The 21,551-nt window shown below is 41.4% G+C and overlaps 1 protein-coding gene across 3 annotated transcripts in view; it reads right to left on the minus strand.

Annotated features, from left to right (window-relative positions):
• Positions 1–6,119: 6,119 nt before the first annotated feature.
• LOC134810271 (uncharacterized) overlaps positions 6,120–21,551 on the minus strand; it is a 115,466-nt gene continuing 100,034 nt past the window's right edge. For 2 of the 3 annotated variants that reach the window (XR_010157908.1, XM_063812795.1), the window contains one exon: positions 17,981–18,095. The gene's annotated coding sequence lies outside the window, so the exon portion shown is untranslated. Of the gene's footprint in view, positions 6,258–17,969; positions 18,096–21,551 lie in introns of those variants that run through there. The other variant, XR_010157909.1, reaches the window with a different exon arrangement.

The raw sequence follows: 21,551 nt of genomic DNA on the forward strand, positions 1-21,551 counted from the left end.
TTCACCTCTACTACAATTTCATTGCTGCAGTAAAATTACAATGTTTGCTTCTATGCAGAAAGAAATACTTCTTCTCTGAGTAATAGCACCAGAAGTGGAGGCCTACGATTCACCAATTCTCCAACAGTAGGCATCACATGTGACTGCCTGTTGTTGGACAGAGGCAGATGGACAGAACGTTATTTTTTTTTTTAATGAAAAGAAAGGACACATCAGTTGAAAGATGCAACAGGCGCATCTCATTTTATTGCATTTCACTTTGTTGTCCTTTGCAGATACTGCGTTTTTTTTTCAAATTGAAGTTCTGTGGCAACCCTGTGTCAAGCAACTCCACCAGCATCACCTCTCCAACAGCATGTGCTCATGTTGAGCCTCTGCCACATTTCGGTAATACAGTATTTCAAACTTTTGCGCTGTTGTAACTGTTATGGTGATCTGAGATCAGTGCTCTTTGACGTTACTATTATAATTGTTTTGTTCACCATGAACCACACACCCCATATAAGGTAATGAACTTAATCAGTAAATGTCATGTGTGTTCTGACTGCTACAAAGACTGGCTGTTCTCTCTCCCTCCCCTCAGGCCTCCTTGTTTCCTCAGACACAAGAGTATTGAAATTGGCCAGGCACGGGGGCTCACGCCTGTAATCCCCGCACTTTGGGAGGCCAAGGTGGGCAGATCACGAGTTCAGAAGATCAAGACCATCCTGGCTAACATGGTGAAACTCAATCTCTACTAAAAATACAAAAAATTAGCCGGACGTAGTGGCGGGTGCCTGTAGTCTCAGCTACTCGGGAGGCTGAGGCAGGAGAATGGCGTGAACCCGGGAGGCGGAGCTTGCAGTAAGCAGAGATCGTGCCACTGCACTCAAGCCTGGGTGACAGAGCGAGACTCTGTCTCAAAAAAGAAAAAAAAAAAAGAATATTGAAATTAGGCCAATTAATAACCCTAAAATAGCCGCTAAGCATTCAAGTGAAAGTAAGAGTGAGTCGCATACCTCTCAATTTAAATAAGAAAACTAGAAATGATTAAGCTTAGCGAGGAAGGCATGTTGAAAGCTGACATATGTCAAAAGCCAGGCATCTTGTGGCTGAAGGGTTAGCCAAGCTGTGAATGCTAAGGAAAAGTTCTTGAAGAAAATTAAAAGTGCTACTCCAGTGAACTCATCAATGGTAAGAAAGTGCAACAGCCTTGTTGCTGATATGGACAAAGTTAGAGTGGTCTGAATAGAAAAGCAAACCAGCCATACATTCCCTTAAGCCAAAGCCTAATCCAGATCAAGGCCCTAACTCTCTTCACTTCTATGAAGGCTGAGAGAGGCGAGGAACTTGGAGAAGAAAAGTTTGAAGCTAGCAGAAGTTGGTTCGTGAGATTTAAGGAAAGAAATCTTCTCCAAATGCTGATGTAGAAGCTGCAGCAGGTTATCCAGAAAATTTAACTAAGATCATTGATGAAGGTGACTACAGATTTTTCAACGTAGGCAAAGCAGCCTTCTATTGGAAGAAAATGCCATTTAAGACTTTCATAGCTAGAGAGGAGAAGTCAATGCTTGACTACAAAGCTTCAAAGGAGAGGCTGACTCTCTTGTTAGGGGCAAATGCAGCTAGTGACTTTAGTTGAAGCCAATGCTCATTTACCATTCCAAAAATCCTAGAGCCCTAATAATTATGCTGAATCTACTCTGCCAGTGCTATAGAAATGGAACAACAAAGCCTGGATGAAAGCACATTGGGTTACTAAATACTTTAAGCCCACTGTTGAGACTTAATTGCTCAGAAAAAGATTCCTTTCAAAATATTACTGCTTATTGACAATGCACTTCGTCACTCATCTAAGAGCTCTGATGGAAATATACAAGGAGATTCATGTCGTTTTCACACCTGCTAACACAACACCCATTCTGCAACCCATGGATCAAGGAGTAATTTTTATTTTCAAGTCTTATTATTTAAGAAATACATTCTGTAAGGCTATCATTGCCACAGAAAGTAATTCCTCTGATGGATCTGGGAAAAGTAAATTGAAAACCTCCTGGAAAGGATTCACCATTGTGGATGTCATTAAGAACATTTGATTCATGGGAAGAGGTCAAAATATCAACATGAACATCAGTTTGGAAGAAGTTGATTCCAACCCCCATGGATGACTTGAGGGTTTCAAGACTTCGGTGGAGGAAGGAACTGCAGATGAGGTGGAAACAGCAAGAGAATCAGAATTAGAAATGGAGCCTGAAAATGTGACTGAATTGCTGCAATCTCATGATCAAACTTCAGCAGATGAGGAGTTGCCTCTATGGAGGAGCAAAGAAAGTGGTTTCATGGCCGGGCACAGTGGCTCACACTTGTAATCTCAGCACTTTGGGAGGCCGAGGCAGGGGAATCACAAGGTCCGGAGATAGAGGCCATCCTGGCTAACACAGCTAACATTGTGAAACCCATCTCTACTAAAAATACAAAAAATTAGCCCAGCGTGGTGGCGCACACCTGTAGTCCCAGCTACTCAGGAGGCTGAGGCAGGAGAATTGCTTGAACCTGGGAGGTGGAGGTTGCAGTGAGCGGAGATCGCGCCACTGCACTCCAGCCTGGGTGACAGAACGAGACTCCGTCTCAAAACAAACAAACAAACAAAAAAACCAGTGGTTTCATGAGATGTAATCTCCTCCTGATGAAGATGCTGTGAACACTGTTAAAATGACAACAAAGGATTTGAAATATTACATAAACTTAACTGATGCCGTGACAGGTTTGAGAGGACTGACTCTAACTTTGAAAGTTCTACTATGGGTAAAATGCTCTCAAACAATGGTGCATACTACAGAGAAATCTTTCATGAAAGGAAGAGTCAATAAATGTGGCAAACGTCATTGTTGTCTAATTTTAAGAAATTGCCACCGCCACCCCAGCTTTCAGCAACCACCTCCCTAAATCAGTCAGCAGCCATCAACGTAGAGGAAAGACCCTTTACCAACAAAACGATTATGGTTCAGTGAAGATGATCGTTAACAGTTTTTAGCAATAAAGCATTTTAAAATTAAGGTATGTACTTTTTTTTAGACAAAATTATTGGATAATTAATAGACTATAGTATGGTGTAAACATAACTTATATGCACTGGAAAACCAAAAAATTTGTGTGATTTGCTGTATTGCAATACTTGCTTTACTGCTATGGTCTATAAGTGAACCCAAAATATCTCTGAGTGTCCAGGCACAGTGGCTCATGCCTGTAATCCCAGCACTTTCGGAGGCTGAGGTGGGTGGATCACCTGGGGTCAGGAGTTCGAGACCAGCCTCACCAATATGGTGAAACCCCATCTCTACTAAAAATACAAAAATTAGCTGGGCATGGTGGCAGGCACCTATAGTCCCAGCTACTTGGGAGGCTTGAACCCAGGAGGCGGAGCTTGCAGTGAGCAGAGATCGTGCCACTGCACTCCAGCCTGGCAACAAAGCAAGACTCCCAACTCAAAAAAAAAAAAAAAAAAAGACACAATATCTCTGAGCTATGCATGTGTCTAAAAAATTCTGAACTCTTCCTAACAGGCACTACAGAAATGTAAGCCTGGCCAGCTGTGGTGGCTCACGCCTGTAATTCCAGCACTTTGAGAGGCCAAGACGGGTAGACTGCTTGAGCCCAGGAGTTTAAGACAAGCCTGGGCAACATGATGAAACCTCGTCTCTACAAAAAATACAAAAATTAGCCAGGTGTTGTCGTGCACACATGTAATCTCAGCTACTTGGGAGGCTGAGGCAGGAAGATCACTTGAGGCCCGGAGGTCGAGGCTGCAGTGAGCTGAGATTGCACCACTGCACTCCAGCCTGGGAGACAAGAGTGAGACCCTGCCAAAAAAAAAGAGAGAGAAGAGAAGAATGCAGGACTATGAGCCTGCTTGCAGAAATTCTGAGAAGAATTCGGGCCAAATAGGAGTTAAAATAAAGTGAGGGGAAATCAACTCCAAAGAGGCACATGAAACTATGTCTCAGAAAGAGTTCGATCGTTTGTTTGATAAATGTTATTCTCTTCAGTTATTAAGAGGAAAAAAAAATCTGTATCTTCTCTATGCCCATATTCCAATACAACCCAGTTTCTGAAATTAGAATGAGAACTTATTGATAATTACTGACATAATAAAGTATTGATAACAAATACTTTGGAAAAGAACAGTATATTTGAAACACTGTTATTAAAAATTAAATTATGGGCCAGACATAAAAGGACAAATATTGTATGATTCCATGTGGTCCCTAAAATAAGAAACTTCATAGAGACACAGTGTACAATAGAGGTTACCAGGGGCTGGGAGGAGAGAATGGAGTGTTATTGTCTAATGAATGCAGAGCTTCTGTTCGGGATGATGAAAAAGTTCTGGAAATGGATAGTGGAGATGATTGCACTACACTGGAAATGTACATAATGCCACTGAATTGTACACTTAAAAATGGTTAAACTGGGCCAGGCGTGGTGGCTCACGCCCCAGCACTTTGGGAGGCTGAGGCGGGCAGATCACGAGGTCAAGAGATCGAGACCATCCTGGCCAACATGGTGAAACCCCATCTCTACTAAAAATACAAAAATTCCCTGGGCGTGGCGGCATGCGCCTGTAGTCCCAGCTACTCGGGAGGCTGGGGCAGAAGAATTGCTTGAACCCAGGAGGCGGAGGCTGCAGTGAGCTGAGATCATGCCACTGCACTCCAGCCTGGCGACAGAGCAAGACTCCATTTCAAAAAAAAAAAAAAAAAGGTTAAAATGATAAATTTATGGTAAATTTTATGGTGTGTGTGTGTGTGTACACACACACTATATATTTATATATATTTTAAAAATCAAATTAAGGACACTTTCAGAGTAGGGTATCTGAGGATAGCCTGGTAGCCTGGTCCCTGAGACACAGTGTGCTGCTCTATGCTGGCTCTCCAAAGTGGGTGAGAGTGGTGCCAGGAACGGGAAGGGATGATACTGACGTGGCCACTCACCAGGAAAGTAGAGGTCACCATGTCTATTTTCGCAAAGTGAGCACAGCTGCAGGTGAGCAAAGCCTCTGAAAATCAGCATCAGCATGGATGCCAAATATTTACGCTTCCTGATTTAAATGCATCGAGCAGACTTGATATTTTTGAGACTCTTAACGGTAGATCAATTTTGTAGAGCAGATAACCACTCCAAAATTGTTCAAGCTAATAAATACAGATTTGGGCCAAATTTACATAATATGTGCTTGTAGGTTCACTGGCCATGACCTTTGATAGCTGAAATTGAACTTTCCCCTTTCATTAAATGTCATTCCAAATTCCAGGCTGTCTTTGGAAGCAAACACTGCATTGCCTGTTGCCATGTGTCTTTTAGATAATAAACGTGGGTTCCACCAGATGGAAGAAGCAAAGTGCTTGCCCCAAATATCTAGGGTTCCTGCTAGGTACTCACGCCCAAACTGCATCTACTGTGAAGAGTTAGTTGACTTTGCATTCTGACCCAATGCAGGATGCTGGGCTCCTACAAGTGGTTTGTCTGATGGGCTCCCAGAGATGGCCAGCTGCCAGCAGCATCATTTAGAAGAATTCTGGTCCTGAGGACAGATTATTGAAAATAATCTATTTCCATTTAACCTCTGCAAAGTAGATTGGGTCCTTGTGGGGCTTTCGTTTCCTTAAAAGCAACTGTGTACTTGCTTAGCAACGTGGACTTAAACCAGTGGAAGAAATACTTAGTGGAGACTGGAAAACAGCAATAAAAGAGAGGTTCAATAGAGGGAGGGGTGGTGGCCGACTACAGACCAAGGGTGAGGGAGCCACAGATTGAATCCTAACTTTACCATCTCCAAGCAGCATTACATTCTTCAGTCCCAGTGACCTCATCCATTATAATATTAATAACAAATAATTGAAATGCAAAAATTACACTCTCTACCTTTAAGATTTCCTATGGGGATCAAATGAGATGAAACATGCACAGGCAAAAAGGAGTTGCTCAGTAACTTAACCAGTTTATTTCTTCTTTAAGAAGGAAAATGTACAAAACATGTTTCCAGAGTTTTGTTGAGGAAGCTTTGAAAACGGACTCCACCAGTATTTATGGAGTATTCACCATACTGACAGTCTAATACCACTCCTCTGGGGAGCCCAGGATGGTGCAAGATGTATCTCCAAGGCTTTGTGTGGTGGCACATGCCCATAATCCCAGCACTCTGAGAGGCCAAAGCAGGAGAATTGCTGGAACGCAGGGCTCCAGACCAGCCAGGGCAACATAGCAAGAATCCATCTCTACAAAAAAAAATTAAAAATGAGCCAGGTGTGGTGGCACATGCCTCTAATTCCAGAGCTTTGGGAAGTTGGGGTGGGAGGATCACCTGGGCTCAGGAGGTCAAGGATGCAGTGAGCTATGATGATACCACTGTACTCAGCCTGGGTGACAGAGCAAGACTCTGTCTCTTAAACAAAACAAAAGATGTGTCTACAACTCCAGGGAAGTGAAAAAGCAGATAAGTAAATTCCTGCTAAGTGTGATCATGACCCTCTCCTATTCAACAACCTTCAGTGGCTCTCCGCCACTTAAGAAAAAATGGAATTAATCCCATTTTCTCATCTGTAAAATGCGGATAGCTATGTTGAAGGGAGTTGTAATCAGAGCTAATTTATGTAAAGCCCCAACCACAGAATCGGATATATGGCACCACTCAATGAATAGTTCACACTCACCGTTATCATCGTTATCATTAAATCAGACTATCTTCCTCCCAGTCTCCCACTGTTCCACCTCACACACCTTAACCCTGGGCTCAAACTGGTCCACGGCTTTCCTCAAATACGCTCTGCTCTGCACTCTCCCTTCTCCACACCTTTGGGCACACGCCCTCCCATGTGGAATGCCTTGCTCCCAGCTCTGTCAGGTGGAATCCTAGCCATTCTTCCAAGTCAGCTCTGATGCTTCCTCCAAGTCCTCACCACTCCCAAATCAGACTAAATATCCCACTCCTTTGTGTTCCCACAGCATTGCTTCACCTTCCCTAGCTGGGTTCACCTACATGTTTCCCCGAACAGTGTAAATTCCTAAACCAAGTTTGTAGGAAGGCATGAAGAATAAACACTGGAAAAATTTTACCACAAACTGAGTAACTAACGAAATTCCATGAAAGTGGTATGATAATAACAGCTACCATTTTTTGAAAGCTTTACGTGCATCAAGACTCATTTAGGTTTGTTTTTGTTTTTGTTTTTGTTTGTTTGTTTGTTTTGTTTTTTTTTTGAGAAGAAGTCTCGCTCTGTCACCCAGGCTGGAATGCAGTGGCACCATCTCGGCTCACTGCAACCTCCACCTCCCAGGTTCAAGCAATTCTCCTGTCTCAGACGCCCAAGTAGCTGGGACTACAGGCACCTGCCACCACGCCCGGCTAATTTTTATATTTTTAGTAGAGATGGGGTTTCACCATATTGGCCAGGGTGGTCTTAACCTCTGACCTTGTGATCCACCCACCATGGCCTCCCAGAGTGCTGGGATTACAGGCGTGAGCCACCGTGCCTGGCCTGTTTTATTTTTCTTATTTCATGGATTGATAAACTGAGACCCAAAGAGATTAAGTCACTTGCTCAACATTACACAGCCATTAAGTGGAAGTTCGGTATTCAAACCCAGGAAGTTTGCCTCAAGAACCTACACTTTTCAACACATCATACTGTTTCTCAGCAGCATTATAACTATTTATTGTGAACTACCTAAGAAAACATATGGTGGCTGTAATCAGTTGTCTCAGGGCTAGATTTTAAATCTTTGAGATCTGGGGATTGAATATACAGCACAGTGACTATGGTTAATAATGATATTTGTACACTTGAAATTTGCTGAGACAGTAAATCTTAAATGTTCTCACCATGCAAGAAAAAATAACTATGTGAGGTGATGAAAGTGTTAACTAACTTGATGATAATAAACATTTCACAATATATATGTATATCAAAGCATCGTGTTGTACACAAATTTTATTTGTCAATCATAACTCAATAATGCTGGAAAAATAAAATAAGGCCGGGCGCAGTGGCTCACGCCTGTAATCCCAGCACTTTGGGAGGCCGAGGCGGGTGGATCATCTGAGGTCAGGAGTTTGAGGCCATCCTGGCCAATACGGTGAGACCCCCTCTCTACTAAAAATACAAAAATTATCTGGGTGTAGTGGCAGGTGCCTGTAATCCCAGCTACTCGGGAGGCTGAGGCAGAAGATCTCTTGAACCCAGGAGGTGGAGGCTGCAGTGAGCCGAGATTGCGCTATTGCACTCCAGCCTGGGCAACAAGAACGAAACTCCATCTCAAAAACAAAATAAAATAAAATAAAACTTTGGGATCCATCAAGGTACTCTGGTCTGTATGTAGATCCTTAAGATTTCAGGACTAGTTCACTTCTCTTTTATATCCTTCCTCATTGAAGCTACTATTGCTTACAGACACTTCCTTTCCTGCTACAGCCAACACTAGGCAACCTTGGAGAGGGTATAGCCACAATATCACCACATGGACCCACACATACAGTCTGCAGAGGGCAGTTCAACATAAGCACCTACTATATTGAGAGGCACCTTAGGTTGTAATGAAAAGCGCCATAGTCTAATTGCCTTCCTGAGTTTTTGTCACTAGGTACTTAGGATGCTTCTGAGCCCTGGCTCTCACGAAAGTGCAACAAAATATAGTCAGTACCTCCTGATGAATGAACTGTAACAGTCACCAAAAAAGTTTGCAACCCCATGGCTAGTGCAACAGAATAGCTAAAGGGAAACTGGGAGTCTGCACATTCACCTTAGCCATGGTATATTTCATGATGGATCTTGTAAACAGCTGAAGGGTCAGGTTTTTAAATGAATGCAAAGATCAGGACAGACAAAAATGGAATTCAGCTAAGGTTCTTTACTCTGCAAAACAGACAAGGATCAACTTACATGAAATGCTAAAAAATGATGTGGGTATTTAATGTTTCCAATCAGTGGTCAATCAATAAATGTTAGTGACTGACTAATTTCTTAATTAGTTAATCCAGTGACAGTTCACCTTTTGTCATGACTTTATAAACAAGAAAACTGAAGGCTGGGCAAGGCTATCATGCAAAAAAAATGACAAATCTCAAACTGAAATTCCCCATTACAACTTATTGACTCTAAAGCATTAATAGGAAAAAAACTCTATTTTATATATGTATATACACATATGCATACATATATAACATAAAATAATATATAGTATTAATCTTCCCCGATATCAAAATATTATTTTAAAAGATGTGAGCAGCGTGCCTCACACACTAGTCTTCATAAAATTCCATTCTGAATTCCTTGTCACACGTACAAATGATGATTTTCTTTTTAGTGGTGTTTTTGACATGTAATATTAAACAGCATCCTATTCCTTCCTTTGGAAAGAACTTTTGAGGAGCCGAATTAATTTTGGAGATGACTTTTCATTTTATTTAAGCCAAGTTATTTTTTTCTCTTTTGGTATTTTAGCCAAACAGAATTCTTAGAAATGAAAAAAAAAATAGTAACAAGTATATTCCTAGAGCAGAGTAGCCTTTCAGAATTGAAAATGTTACATCAACCTTTTAATGTTACCCAGTCTTTTTAAATTCCCTTAAGAAAAAAATACCAGATATTCACAAAATGTGGCCAGAACTGGATGTGTCATTTATTTGGATTTCTGATTTGGCCGACATGGTTATGCATGACATAAAACAGTTTAAAAAAATGGTTTTTAGTAACTTCATAAATATGGCTTACAGTGAAGCCGACGCAATTCTATCTGATGTTAGAATTTTCTAATGCCAAAGATATACTCCAGTAGTTTAGTTTAAATGATGTGAGGCTGAATCCAACTATTACTGTAAAAACTGTTTAACCAAAAATATCTATTTTTGTAATTTTTATGAAATAGTAATTAGTACTAAGCTTATCCAAAAACATCTTTAATATCTTACCTGAAGGATTATTTCTGTATTTCTAAATGGGCTCTTTCCTTTCTTCTTACCTTTGTAAATATTTATTAAACTGTATTATATGCAGGAATGGGCTTAACACTTGGAATACAAGGTTTAAGATAAGTCAATTTCTGTCTTCATGAATCATTTACCAAGATAGCTATATGAACAGAAAATTGCAATATAATAGCGGTAACACAGCAAGAGGATAATTTCTGTTTTGTTTTTTTTTTCCTTGAGATGAGCTCTCTATCTGTTGCCCAGGCTGGAGTGGAATGGTGCAGTCTAAACTTTCTGGGCTCAAGAAATCCTCTTCCCTCAGCCTCTCAAAATGCTGACATTACAGATGTGAGACACCATGCTTGGCCAGGAATTTCAATTAGGCCTCAACGAATGAGTGGGAGTTTACCAGGCAGAGAACAAGAGTCTCATGCGAGAAGAAACAACAGGGACAGGTGCATGGTTATTACATACATAGTATGTTTAAGAAGAAAACAAATGTTATATGGAGAGATGGAAGGGATGGGAGTCACGGGAGATGAGATTTAAATGGTAAGTTGATAAGGAATTCCTAGGGGCCTTAGAGGCCATGCAGTGAAATTCACATTTTACCTTATCAGGAGCAGAAAGCTAACAAAATCCTTTCAATTATTCATTTTACTTCACCATATTCATTTGCTACCAAAGGAGTATTAAAAAACACACACACACGTGAATTGCCCTAATATTAAAAATACCTTCATTCTTGTTTTATTTACTTCTAGCCTTTGTGGATAGGCATAGATTTTTGTCATTGCTTTGTAATCAATGTGTTTGCACAATTTTGAAATATGAATTTTATACTTAACATTTGTTGGGTTTAGCCGAAAGCTGCCTTCTTCCATATTTTAAGTTTGGCCTAAAGGTTTCTCCGCACGCAGTGAACTGTAACCTACCTGGATGTATAAACAGGCTGTAACCTATTCTTGTACCAATCTCTGGGTTTTGGCGAATCACAGGCAGCCTATCGTTCAAACCCTGTTCAAATAAGGCAAACACTGAGCTGAAACCAATCTGGCTGTTTCTGTACCTCACTTCTGTTTTCTGTCCATCGTTTTCCTTTTTCTGTCTATAAATCCTCTCCAACCACACAACAGCATGTCAGAAATGCCCTGAATCTATTCTAGTTCGGGAGGAAGGGAGTAGAGAGGAGCTGCCTGATTTGCAAATAGTTCTTTGCTGAATTAAACTCTGTTAAATTTAATTTGTCTAAAGTTTTTCTTTTAACACATTAGATTATGAGTACTTTTCCATATTTCCACATACTACCAAGGATTTTCAAGTGTAGGAGTAATTCAATCAGACCCTTTCTTTCATATGAGAATTCTCAAAAGAGTAGAATAAATGGAACACAGAAAGAAAAGACTTTAAGCAAGGGGCCTCTTGGAAGCCACTGCAGCAGTCCAGGCAAGTGATGCTGAAGGTCTGCAACAGAACAGGGGCCCGAGAGTGGAGAAGAGTGGGTAAACTATCATATTAAAGAGGCCAAACTCAGACCGGGGGCAGTGGCTCACGCCTGTAATCCCAACACTTTGGGAGGCTTAGGCAGGCGGATCATGAGGTCAGGAGTTTGAGACCAACCTGACCAACATGGTGAAACCCCATCTCTACCAAAAATACAAAAAATTAGCCAGGTGTGGTGGTGCGCACCTGTAATCCCAGCTACTCAGGAGGCTGAGGCAGGAGAATCCCTTGAACCTGGGAAGCAGAGGTTGCAGTAAGCTGAGATGGTGCCACTGCACTCCAGCGTGGGTGACAGAGAGAGACTCTGTCTCAAAAAAAAAAGAGGCAAAACTCCAGCATATGAGCTAGGGATGAAGCAGAGGAAGAGGAGGTGTCCAGCATCAACGAATGGTGAGCTAGTGACCCTGGAGCCCATAAACGTAGGATAATGACAAAGTCAGGTTTAGATTCAAATTGAAGACACCTATGTGATATCCAGCTGGAGTCATGTGGGAGGAAGTTGGAAATCATTGAGCTTAAACTCTGAAGAGAAAGAGACAGAAATACTAGTTGTGTGTGCAGAGTTGATGAGGACATCATGATGGTGGAGATGCCTTCAGGGAAAGCATGTGCGGTAACAAACTCTAGGTCACTGCTTTTCCTTTTTACTCCAACAATGTGCACGTGTGCCAGTTTAATTCTGATTTCTTTTGATGCACGGCAAATGCCTCCCTTCAAAGCTCTCAAATTGTCACTAAAGAAGGGGACCTACCATGTAAAGCAGCATCTGTTTTGATGATGCCTGTTAGAAGAAAGTACATTGCATTTCCTGAATGGGTGTGGTTTTACTCACAGCTATACAAAACCACACAGCTTCTCTGAAGGACTTAGACAATCATTAGCCTGTGATAGCATCAGCAAGAGGAACGAGTTAGAACACATTTAACAAAAGGCATTTTGGGTGCTGCTTTACAGAACACTGGCTTAAGTACCTGAAGGGAACTACACTCCTCTAAGCTGGAAAGCACTGCGAGAGCTTTCTAACGATGGTCTTTAGAGGGGGTACTGGACTGGCGCTTTTCCTATTTACATCTGTTCCAAAAGCAGTACCTATGATTTAGGTGGCTGTTTAGAAATCATGTACCTCTCAAGGATGCCTCACGGTAAACGATACAAGTGACACAGTTTCTAACTAGACAAATGCTCTTTTAGAATCATTTTTTTCTGTTTTCCTACCATGGATGGCTACTTGCAAGGAAATAGTTTACATGGACCACTAAAGACCTCCAAAACAGAAATGCCAACATCTGGCATTTTGCTAAAATCCTGTACTCTATAATTTTTTTAAAATCTCGCCCCTCATTACTCCTCCACCTGACATCCTTTTAGACAAAGGCTCAAAGTCAATTATGCAGACAATGGCACCTTTCTCTTCTGTAGCTGACAACCTGGCTCTTGCCTTCTGCAACCCAAAAACAGCCCTCGCTCCCATCAGATGGAAAGAACTACGCAGAGGAAAATCTAGTAAGGTCTCCATGAAGCACATATTAAAAGCCTAATGTGCCCTTAACATTGCTTCAGCAAACTGGGCTTTTTGCCTTCACTTAGATGAGAATTTGAGAAGAATCCACTCGGTAATACCTTTCTGCTCGCCAAACCTCCTGTAGTCAAAACTGAATAGAGACCTGGGAGAAGATACTTCTCCAACACTGTGCTTGAAGGTGCTTGCTTTTCCACACAAACTGAATTCAGGATTGCCACAACTTCTCCAAGCAAAACTGAACTAAGCAACAGCCAAATAAAAGAGAAAAAGTTGTCAAAAAAAATGTGTTAATGCATTTGGTAGTGGTTAGATTAACAGCTAATAAATGTCCTGATGGCCACGCTGGTTCCTTTCTAGGCTAGCTAAGCTTCTGTGAGTTCTTCTGTTTGGATTCCATCTACCAGGGCTGGAGCCACCAGCAAGGGCATTCAGGAGGTGCACCAGAAGCAGCAACGCCCTGCAAATCTCTCCTGGATCATCCAAGACCAGGCATGCCCTTGCTGGAACAAGAGGCGGACGGAAGGAGAGGGCCAAGTGTCACCACTGCAGTCTGCTAACACTGGATTCAAATCCTGAATCCACCACTGTGCACTGTAGGTGCTTTGATGTGCGTCCACTAGAGCTAAACTTGATCCTTTTCAGCAGCGGGACCACTCTTCTGCCACCAAAACTGACAACCTGCGAGGCCTAACAGCTGAAAGAAATACCACTCAGAATAAACTGCCAAGGGTAGCAGGTGTGGCTTTGGGAGCCAAGGATAAAGCTTCTAGTTTAGCACAGTCCGGTTCCTATCCTCAGATCTTTCTCCCAGCCTGCTGCTCCAGCCCAGCTCCTCATAGCTGATGTCCCCACTATCCCAATCTTAGTCAGGGGCTCCTGTCATTACCACCAACAGAGTTAGTGATTACAAAAGATAAAGAGACAAAAAAAGATTTCCAAAAGAGCCTCTGCCCTAGGGGAACACTTTACGTATTTGGAAGAAAGTGGGTTTCTAAAGGTTCAGAGAATATGCTGACCTCACATCCTGAAAAAGCTGGGCAACTGAAGAGGGAATGCAACCCTTATGGCTTGATGTTGCTTAGATCAACAAGCAAATATTTCCTGGACACCTACCATAGGCTCAGACCTGGACCCTTTGCTGTGGGAGAGGAGGCAAAGAGGGGGATGCACAATTATTTTCAGATAGTTATTCTCAAACCTCAGTGTGCAAAAGTTAACTGAGGTGAGTTTCCTGGGTTCTACATCCCCAGAACTTCTGATTCATAAGCCTGGTGTTGCTGAATCTGCAACTTTAATAAACACATCCAAGAGACTCGGAAGCAGGAGGTACTGGGATTAGACCACCCTTGGGAAACACTGGTCTGTGATTTGATTCCTGCCCTGAAGCCATGTGCAACCCATGTGCAATTGTGCTGATGGCAAACACTCACAGAGTAAAGCACAGCAGTATATTCTGTAAGAAGCAGGCCCTAAATGTGATAGAAGTTCATAAAGAGAGACTGCTCAGGGCCGGGCGCAGTGGCTTACACCTGTAATCTCAGCACTTTGGAAGGCCGAAGCAGATGGATCACGAGATCAAGAGATCAAGACCATCCTGGCCAACATGGTGAAACCCCGTTTCTACTAAAAATAGAAAAATTAGCTGGGCATGGTGGCGCATGCCTGTAATCCCAGCTACTCAGGAGGCTGAGGCAAGAGAATTGCTTGAACCTGGGAGGCGAAGGTTGCAGTGAGCCGAGATTGCCACTGCACTCCAGCCTAGCAACAGACCCAAGACTCTGTCTAAAAAAAAAAAAAAAAAAAAAGAGAGAGAGACCAGTCAGTGAAGTCCTGAGGATTCAAGGAAGACTTTGTAAGTGACAGCTAGGATTTGTGGTGAGGCAGAACTTTGATAGAGATAGTCCCCAAGCAACTGTCTTAATCAAACCTCCCGATTCAGCATGACAAAGTGGCCAAGGCATACAGCATAAATGGAGAGGAAGATACAGGATAGAAAACCACCAGCAAACAGGTAAAGAGGGTTCCTATGTTGATTACAGTAAGGATACTGTCACCAGGAGAATCACAAAACTAGCACTTCCAGATAACACTGTGTTTGCATTTGCTTTCTACCACATTCATGTGGTTTCCTGCACTTCATAATTTAATATTTGTAAGAGAAAAAAATGCTGTTATGAAACCCCAATAATGCATCACTTGAAGGCAGAAAGCCAGCTGCTAACAAGAGTGACATCTGAGCATCATTTCTGCAGCTCTGCTTCAGAAAGGGGATGTTTAGTAAGAAAGAACAATAATAAATGCTATTCAACGTAAAACAAAGTGTGGGGATCCACAGGGTTAACGGGCTGGCCGGTAACCAGTAACACAATGACGGCAAGCACAGAGAAGGAAAAAGTCAGATCCCCTAAAGAAAAACAAAGGACAGTATTTCAAAAGAAGCCTATCTCACTTATTTGGATATAATATTCAGGCCAGGCACAGTGGCGCATGCCTGTAATCCCAGCACTTTGAGAGGCCAAGGCAGGATGATTGCTGGAGCCCAGGAGTTCCAGACCAGTCTGGACAACATAGCGAGACCTCGTATCTACAAAAAAATGGAAAAATTAGCCAGGCATGGTGGCGCGCGCCTGTTGTCTCGGCTACTGGTCTGTGATGATGATTCCTGCCCTGAAGCTGTGTGTACCCCTGATGGGGTGATGACAAACACTAACAGAACAACACATAGCAGTGCATTTTATATGATGCAGGCCCTAAATGTGACAGAAGTTCATAAAGAGAGACCAGTCAGCGAAGTCCTAAAAATTCAGTGAAGACTTTATGAATGACAGCCAGGATAGTCCCAGTCTCATATAGTCCCAGCACAAGCTACGATTGCACCACTGCAGTCCAGCCTGGGCAACAAAGAGAAAGAAACCCCGTCTCAAATAAATAAATAAATAAATAATAAAAATTAAATAAATAAAAATGAATATAATATTCATAAAGCACTGTGCCACATTTTTTTTAATGTTGCAAGGGAATAAATTATTTACTGCAGGCCAGGTGCAGTGGTTCACATCTGTAATCCCAGCACTTTGGGAGGCTGACGCAGGCGGATCACCTGAGGTGAGGAGATCGAGACCATCCTGGCTAACATGGTGAAACCCCATCTCTACTAAAAATACAAAAATTAGCTGGGCATGGTGGCACGCATCTGTAGTCCCAGCTACTCAGGAGGTTGAGGCAGGAGAATCGCTTGAACCTGGGAGGTGGAGGTTGCAGTGAACTGAGATTGTGCCACTGCACTCCAGCCTGGTGACAGAGCAAGACTCCATCTCAAAAAAAAAAAATTTTTTTTTTGCTGCAGATCCTGACAGTCCTGTTTGACCAAAGGGCTGGCTGTCAAATGGGCAAATGGGGCCAGGAGGGACCCCCCGAGGACCTGGCTCCTTTCCTCCACACTGGTTGATACAATGAGCCCCTCTGCAAATGACCACCAAGCCCACACAGAAATTCTGTTGGGCAAGAACTGAAGTGGAAAATTATTTAATTCATTGCACTAGAGGGAACTGAATTATAAATTTGCAGGAGACCTTGGAGATCAGTTAGGCACATACATCTTTAAAGGCAAGTCGTTCCAAGATGATGAGCAAGTTCTCCAAGGTGACCAAGATAGGTGGGGCAGACCTAGGCTTCAATTTGAGGACTCTGCTTCCAGGTAATATCATGAACGGGGTTGATAAAAAAAAATTCCTGGAAGTCCACATTATGTTGGTGTATGCTCTGGAATGTTTTTATCATTTATTTATAGTTTAGAGTGTTTGAATTCCAACCCCCAGACTAAGACTGTCATTCAAGGGCCCATGTATACTTAAAAGTTACTCAGTAAATGTTTGCTGAACAGGACTTGGAAACCCCCATCATCTTTCACCTTGCCCATCACAATAGTCATGCATCGTTTAATGACAGGGATATGCTCTGAGAAATGCATTGTTAGGTGACTTTGTCACTGTGCAACATCACAGAGTACTTTCACAGGCCTGGATGGTACACCCTACTACACGCCTGCGCTATACGGTATAGCTTATTGCTCCTAGGCTACAAACCTGGACAGCATGCTACTGTAGTGAATACTGTAGGCAACTGTAACACAATGGTAGGCATTTGTGCCTCTAAACACATCTAAACATAGAAAAGGTACAACCGAAATACAGTATTATAATCTTTTTTTTTTTTTTTTTTTGAGATGGAGTCTCACTCTGTCGCCCAGGCTGGAGTGCAGTGGTGCAATCTCGGCTCACTGCAAGCTCCGCCTCCTGGGTTCACGCCATTCTCCTGCCTCAGCCTCCCAAGTAGCTGGGACTACAAGCGCCTGCCACTACACCCGGCTAATTTTTTTTTTTTGTATTCTTAGTAGAGACGGGGTTTCACTGCGTTAGCCAGGATGGTCTCAATCTCCTGACCTCGTGATCCGTGCGCCTCGGCCTCCCAAAGTGCTGGGATTACAGGCGTGAGCCACCGCGCCCAGCCCAGTATCATAATCTTATGGGACCACTGTAATACGTGTGATCTGTCGTTGAGTGAAACTTCATTATGTGGCACATGACTGTATTTGATCACAAGACGCAAAAAACTTGCCATTAAATTGAATCTACTTCCTCTCGTGCGATTAATCTCTTATGCTTTCAGCTAAAATGGAGTATCTGGTAGATGTAGTTTATTTGCTGTTTGTGTGTTTAGTTGTTTGGGTTTGCTTTGTTTTCGCTTTTGTTCTTTTTTCTAACCACAAATGCATTCTATTCAGATCATACTATTCTGCAAGTTTCAGAAACAAACACACAAAGTAAATGCGGTTGCTCTCTCAGTGCTCTGTCACTAGGACAATATTTTTTCAAATGTCCTGTTGTTTAGGATGTAGAGAAATAGCAATACACTTGAAGAAGAAGTTCTGGTACACCAATGAAGTGATGCCCGATGACATTTAAAGCTAAAAGATGTCAAGTCTTTTGGATGACTTACCAAAAACCATTTGTGTTTCAAGACCATCCGTGCAGGCTGAAATCCACTCTTTCTCTCTTGTTCCTGGTCTGCAGCAGCACTACGTTTGAAGCTTCAAAATAGACTCTTTCACTATGCTCCAGTATGCTGCAGTCAAACAAAACAAAACACCAAGTCAGAATGAAAATGCCACTTCAAGCAGTTAGTGGATATTCAGGGGGAAATCCCTGGCCTTTCTCAAATGTATATTTCATAACCTCAAACAAGCATGTTAATTATCAGGATGAAGCCATCTCACTGCTTATCTACATAAGGTGCCCTAAAATACTGGAGGTGGGGTGTGGGAAGGAAGAAAGAAAGAAAAAAAAACAAGCATGACACTGGGGGAGGTAGCAGGTCTTGAAAATCAGAATATACACCAGTGGGAATGCACTTGCAAAATTTCAAGTTTACCGATTGAAAGATGTGAATAAAGAAAAATTCAGTACGTTTAAGTGATTAAAGACTGATGTGCAGTATCAAGGGCAGAAAGTGAAGAAAGTTTGCTTCAAATGAAAGACTCAGACTGATCAACTGATGTGAATACTTTTTAAATAAAGAGCTATTAAGATGGAACAAAAAAGATAAAGCGTAAGAGAGAGAACATTTTCCATTTTGCCCTATAAGTAGGTAATGCATGGGTTTCCCTTGTGTGATTCTTGATAAATTGATAAATACTTTCTCCACCCAAGTTGAAAAGCAGTAGTTACTTTACACACTGAATATGAAATGAATGTTTAAAATATGCATGCCTCTTTACCCCCACTCAGAGCAGCTGATAAAGCCTACACATTAGAACCTCCTCTGACAAGGTCACTCTGAAAAGTTCCTTTCTGCCTTGTGAGCTTTTAACGCTCACTTGTCACAGGCTGTTGTTAAAGCATCTTCTGATGCTTAGTCAAATCCACCCCACTGTTTGTTTTTTGACAATGGCCATTTGAGAGCCTAGAAACAGTCTTCCAAAGGTGTCTGCCTCCTTTTTTAGCCTTTTATGAGCTCATCCTCATCTATGTTGAAAACCCATCGGCTGACTGTCATCCAGTTCCCTGAGTATGGTGGCCACATCATACTTGTAACTCTAAACTCCATAAATCTCCAAAGGTCCCAGGGTGATCATCAAAGATTGGATCAAGTGACCAAATTGTAAGAAAGAGGATACGCTCGTATGCCTCAGAAGCTTACTGTGTGAATAACTAATTCCTTGAAAGCCTTCTGTAACTATTACTTTATGGAATAGTCAACCTTTTTTTCGGGACGTTTGAGGAGTTGTGTCTATCTGTGGTTAAATTCCTGGGAACACTAAAAACTTTTGAGGAGGAGAAAGTATCTCTCAGTTAATGTTTAAACAAGTGAGTTGAGATAATGCCATTCCATTTTCCATCTAGCTGGAGGAACAACTGCCTGAAAATGGCAAAAGCCTTTTTTATTTTTTGGATGCTATCAGTACCCACAGAAAATGGGGTTGTAAGGATTTTATTAGTTTTATGTAACTCAGCTCCCACTCAAATGTGTAAGGCAACATACTGATAGAAATCAACATAAGCCAGGAAGTTCAAAGCATGACAAACTGTCTTTACTTTAACGGCTTGGTAAAAACAGAATTTGGAGAGAGGAGGAGGATTTAAACGAGTTCACTGCAAGTTACTGGCTTGTATCAATCTTTTCTTTTTTAACTAAAAATATCTTGCTGCATTTCTCTTATTTGTTACCAACTTCATATCTCGAGGTATTCTATAATTGGAAGAGGTCCTTGACATTTCATTCCAATGTCTTCTGCAAAGGAACCTGCTGACCCAGGGAGGTTGACATACCTCTTTTTAAAGTCATACAGAAAGTTAATATGTACTTTGACTGGATTCTGGGTTCAACCACTCATGCTCATTGACGCTTAATGGACATAAACTCATTTAATGAAATGTAATGCGGTTTTAGTTTGAAAAATTTACCAGTAGCGTAATACTTCCTCATAGTACTCTCTTTCTGTTTTGTTTTTGCCGTAAGAAAATAAATTCATTTCTGGATTATATTATTTTCAACTGTCTTGCAGCAAAATCGATCTGGGAGAGGCAGAATGGCCCCATTTGTTACTTTAACAACCTTCACCAGCTGCCAAAGCCAGGTGTCCAGAAAAGTAAGGTTTATACTATTCATAGAGAAAAAAAAAATAAGGACTCATCTAAGTGACAATATTTTCCATTCTTACTTATATCTGTAGATGTGAAGGAGTTGGAAGTGATTCATTCTGTGATTTATCGCTGACCTTCATTTGCACATACTACAACAGCTATGAGGCAACTCTCATCCAAAGAAAACAACTGAAAATTCTACACACTTCTTTTTAAGCAATAATTTCAATATGCTTCCCTCTTTCAGCAAACTCTTTATCAATACCGTTAATAATAATCAACAAAACAAACTGGCTTGGGTTTAATCTCTGTCACCTATCCCTTCTCGTTTAACATTTGAAGTTATCATAAGCAAAGATAAGGCCAAAAGCCCAAAAAGCAGAAGAGAAAGCACAGGGGCCTAGGGTATTCACAGATATGCCTGCATATGTGAAAGTTGGCTATATTTTTAAAAGGATCTCACTCCAGAGGGTTTTCCAATTTGATAGACATTTTGGTGAAAATTTTCTGAACAGTTATAAGCAACAGCAGCAGCAGCAAAGTATGGGATATCAACAAGCTAGAAACAGTGACCTGGGAGTCACGAAATTTACTTTTTAGTCTTAATGTTGTAGCTAACTGGACTTTTAAATGTAAGTCACAGCCTTTTAAATAAAATTAGTTCCTAATCTATCAAATAAAGGAACTTATTAAATGTTCGCCATAATTAATTCTCAATTATAATTTGTTTTTACATGTATTTGAATGTTTCAAATCAAATAAAATCATAACAAACACAACTATCTTATATGATTTACTAGACCCACTAAGTATATCTTTATTCAAAAATGCAACAATTAGACACAGATTGCATAGGAAGAGACAAACAGATTCTCAGTAGAATATCAACTCAGGGAAAAAAGAGGTTTTGTTTTTGTTTTTTGTCTTTTTTTTTTTTTTTTTGAGACAGAGTTTCGCTCTTTCACCCAGGCTGGAGTGCAGTGGAGCGATCTCAGCTCACTGCAACCTCTGCCTTCTGGTTTCAAGCAATTCTCCTGCCTCAGGCTCCCAAGTAGCTAGGATTATAGGTGCCCACCACCACACCCAGCTAATTTTTGTATTTTTAGTAGAGACGGGATTTCACTATGTTGGCCAGGCTGGTCTTGAACTCCTGACCTCGTGATTCACCCGCTTTGGCCTCCCAAAGTGCTGGGATTACAGATGTGAGCCACCACACCCGGCCCAGGAAAAGGGTATTGTAATCAATAAGTAGTGCTGGGAAACCTGGCTCTTCGTTTGGAAAGAGATTGCTATCTTACACCATATGGAAAATTCTAAATATATAACTAAACATATAAACGTGTTTGTACAAATATACATATATAGCATTTATTATACATATATATTATTTTATAAAATATAGAAAAATAATTTTATAAGCATGAAAGGCCTTGTAGGC

Source organism: Pan troglodytes, chromosome 5 (assembly GCF_028858775.2).
Source record: "Pan troglodytes isolate AG18354 chromosome 5, NHGRI_mPanTro3-v2.0_pri, whole genome shotgun sequence".
NCBI lineage: Eukaryota > Metazoa > Chordata > Mammalia > Primates > Hominidae > Pan > Pan troglodytes.